This window comes from Manacus vitellinus, unplaced genomic scaffold (assembly GCF_001715985.3).
Source record: "Manacus vitellinus isolate BGI_N305 unplaced genomic scaffold, ASM171598v3 scaffold_8_pilon, whole genome shotgun sequence".
Classification (NCBI taxonomy): Eukaryota; Metazoa; Chordata; class Aves; order Passeriformes; family Pipridae; genus Manacus; species Manacus vitellinus.
In genome coordinates, this window is record NW_021940864.1 from 23,365,055 (window position 1) to 23,369,660 (window position 4,606).

A 4,606-nucleotide genomic window follows, 5' to 3' on the forward strand; every position below is an offset into this window, starting at 1 on the left:
GAGTTATGCTAAATGTTTGGTATTGTGACCTGTGATGCAACACAAAAGAATGGTTGTTGTTGCCTAAACTTTAATGGAGTTAATCCTTCCAAATGCTGACAAATTACTGCCTCAGGCCATTTAAAATCACATTTCTAATGCAATAATCCTATCTGCATTACAATGAGTTGGGATGAAATGATTAGGTGCCTGAGATTTTTTGCACAATGAATTAAGTCACCATACAGACGGGCCGTGCTTGTTCACAAATTAAAGGTCTGGACAGAAATGAAATTCCATTATTCTGCCACTCACTAAGCTTTGAGGAAGGGTTCATTACTGTCCTGTCTCTACTGGGAATGTTTTTGAAGTAGCTACAAGCTAACAGGAACCTATTTTTCATTAGATCAGCTTCGGGGTTTTCTTCATTACTAATAATTATTAGTCAAGTCTTTGACCATTGAGCACTCCCAAAAGAAGAGGTAATTCAACAATATGCAAGCAAAAAAATGAGACAGTGTCAGTAAATTGGTGAAAAAAACCCAAAACTTTACACTGAGTGCAAGTCCTTTCCTTCCTTCGTCACAGACACACTGTGCTCAGAATTTACCCAATTCTTATATTCAGAAGCACAGACTTTTTAGCTATGGGATAGCCCACAATATAAGCCACCCAACGACATCACTGCTATTCATCTTTACCATTTAAAATAGTATCCTTACTTACAAGCACAATCACAACACACCTAAGCAGCTATTCATATCTACACATTCAAATTACCTTTGTTTATATGCTCTATCCAGCATTTTTGGAATCCTGTACTAACAAATGTATAACCATCAGCTGAAGAGTATTCTTATTAGCATTCCATTGATTATTTATACACAATATAATTGGATACACATCAATATAGTAACTCCTCAATTGTTAGAAGCCTGTGAGGTTAGTGTTCACTGAAGACAGGTGATATCACAGGACTGAATTCAAGGTAAACACATTTCACACAAATTCTGATAAATAGGGAATATGATGCCATAAACTCCTATGCTAGAATTTTGTCTGGTGCCCTTCTGAAAATATAGCCTAAGAAAAAGTTAAATTAAAAAAAAAAGTATTAGTAATTTTTGAGACAATCTTTCTCGTCATGCAAATGTAACGTAAACCCCACCAGCAACCGTCACCAAATGCTCCAATACACCCTCAGCATACAACTATACCAACCACCTGTGCTAGTTATTTCCCATAGGCCTGCTTCACATGGGGGCTAGAATAAGGTTTAATTCTCATAAAACATAACCCCTTATATGCACATAAATGCTGAACATCAGTAAGTCACATCTGTGTCACAAGAGGAGGAAAAAGAAACAATAAGCTTTTAGCACTTTTCATTTTGCTATTGGGAGGGAACCTGGCATTTTAAATGGTTAAAATAAGTTAGCACAACCATAATTATATATTCTTCACCTTTGTGCCTCACCAGAAAAAAAAAAAACACACCCAAGTGTTCATCCTGTTGACATATTAGTAGAGAATGTTTCTATTTAAAACTGGAAGCTCAACACCTCAGCATTAACAATCAGCTAGTCAGAAGCAGTTTGCTCTAGGTTAAGTGTGGCTTTTTTTCAGTCAAATGAAAAGCTTCAGTACATAACTTCATGCATAAAGCCTGGTCTGTGTATGAATCAATTAAGTATACTATTGCAGTTTACAGATACACACAAACCTTTATGTGACTGCATACATAGAAAACATCAATGTAGGTTCACATTTGGATAGTTACTGTAGGTTTCAATGTCTGCTACTAGATATATGTTAAACATATAAAAAAAATAAACTCTCATATTCTGCTTGTTCTGCAATACACAATACCCCAGATTATATGTATTTCTAAATACAGTATAAATGCGGAACAGGTGCCACAGAATGTATTGATACAGCTAATAATATTTCTAGGCTGTCTTCAACAGCAACAAAACAAAACATGTAAGTCAGATCTGGGTGACTAGATGATGGCAGATACATTTTAAATGCTTCACTTAATTGTTCTAATAAAGGCATATTGCCAATTAGCTGTGTCCCATAGGCACTGCAGTCTTGAGTTGTAAGACACTTTGCAAGTTCTGAAGGAATACCCAGAATTAGGAATCTGATCCGCTCCTTATTCCTCTTAACTAAGTGGCAGGATCCATTCCACACACAAAAAACCTATTTCCATAGCAGCAATCAAGAGCACACCTCACAGGACCCTAAAAAAATGCCAGCTCCACTAAACACAGTGTAGTAGACTCCTGCCTCAACCCAAACCAAACTCAAGTTCTCCCCAGACACAGACAGATTTTCACATTCTTGAGAGACCCTCTACATCTTGCCCTCAGAGGGCAACTGTGTTACTGTGGCACACACCTGCAAAGGCAGCTGACAGGCCCTGGTTGAACTGGCCAAGCCCACGCCAGTGCCTTCCTTTCCCCAAAGCAGACACTGAAAAAGCTACCCAATGATACCAGCAAAAACAAACTTGCAAGACCAACGCAGCTGGTCCAAAGAAACCAATGGCACTAGCCATGATGTTTGTATCTCACACCACCTAGGCCAAAACTCCACTCTGCTGGGTAGTGCCTGATGAAGGCAAAAAAATCACAAGGCGAGAAGGTTCTGAGGAGTCACAAATAAGCCAGAAAGGATGAGAGAAAGGGATACTTCAGCAAACAGTCAGAGCCAGTAGCACCCATGGACAGAAAAGAACTGTATGCAAAAGGCTGGAGTATCTCAACAGAACTGAGCCTGCAAGTACAACTGAGCATAGCAAATAGGGCAGAGGGCCCACAAAGACCACCTTACTTGTGCCTCCTTCCTTGCCTTTAAGTGCACAGGTTGGATAGCAATAGTTGGATAGCAACCTTCCTATAGAACTGGAAGGTTTGGAAAGGAGGTGTAAGAATAAAAAAAAAAAAAATAGGTTAGGGTGGCTAAAATAGATAAGTAAGGCTTACTACTCATACAAATGAAGACTAGCCTGTACAACAGCATCAGCTAAACTTAGTGAACAACAGAACAAATAACAATAGTAATACAAGGGGAACATCTCAGGAAGGCTATGTCAACCACTACTGCAATTAAGGGAACACCGTGCAAACCCTTGCATGACCACAAAATTTCTATTTAAACACTGTGACTTTATGTTAGTTTTATCCTCCCCTCCACCCCTAATCTCTGTTATTCTGGTGGCTCCCATATGGGTATCAGTAATTTCCCACCCACGTTCACAGCTGGTAATCACTGCCAAATCACACAGCCTGAAATTTGTGAAGGTTTCGGTACAGGGACACTTTACAGTTGATCAACCGTGTATTAATGGTTAAATTTACTATTCATTTTGGTGGTTCTACCTTTCCCTTTTCATGAATAATCCAGTGAAGTCAGCTCTTGAGACAAGGTAACCAGTCCTTGAGTCTTTTGTTCACGAGAGCACCAACTCCCTCTCAAAAGCACATAAATAAATAATGGAGAGTACAACACAACAGCAACACCAGGGATCCTTTCTCAGCAGTCGGCTCTTTTCCACGATACCTCTTTATTGTAACCACTAATGAAAACTCTTTGAAGTGGAAGAGTAAATATTATCATTTGATAGTACCTGGACCCAACAGGGCAAACAAAATTGTATTGTACTACATTCCAGCAGCTGTAGACCCATTCACAATGCAACACTCACAGGGTTGCTATGGAGGAACCCGGTGCTTACTATTTTGGTAGCATGAGGTCAGCCAAGGGCTGCTGGTCACTCGTTTAGGGCTGTTAGCCTTAATCTTTCTATGTAACGAACAGGGAAACCAAAAAACAGTGCCAAAAAACCCCCTGGGAATTTCAGGGTATGCCTTTGGAGGTACCAAATTCCCCAACAGAGGCAGAAAGCAGACTTCCAGCTCTATTCAGGATCAGCCAGTTCTTAAAACCTGGTGCCAAATATCAGAAATGCTTACATCGTCTTTAGACACAGGATTATTAAACCCAGTGCTCAGTGTCCACCAACTTCAAGTATTTTCAAGTCCTCTTAAGAATAAAAAAAAAAATAAAAATTCAGCACTTCTCTATAACAGAGAAGCATCAGCAAATTATCCTTCTTTTAAGGACACCTGGGAGAGCTGGGTTCAATGCCATGGTCTGCCACAGCCTCCCTGGGTGACCTTTGGGCTCACATAGCATTTCACTGCCTCATCTGAACCCAGAGCTACAGGAGGGTCTCTCCCTCAATGGAAGTAGAGACCACTGGCACCAGACCATACATACACACCTCACCACTAAGTTGGCTGCCGAGTCTCAGGGTATTTTGTAAATCCATCCTGTAGGGATCAAAGATAGCAGAAAGGGAAGGGGCCAATGACTCCCTTATCCCCCAGCTAGGAAAAAAAACAAGCAGGAAATAACACAGAACCACTACCAGTGCAATGAAAGAGGGAAGCAAGAAACGAGCTGCAGGGACTATCACAGATGCCCCCGGAAGCCTGGCAGCCCTCCGGAGACAGAGGCACCCTGCTCCACACGAAGCAGTAGGAAGGGAAGGGAAAAGGGAACAAGACCAAGAAGGGGAGAACACAAATAAACCCAAAGCGCTCAGCGGTGACACCGT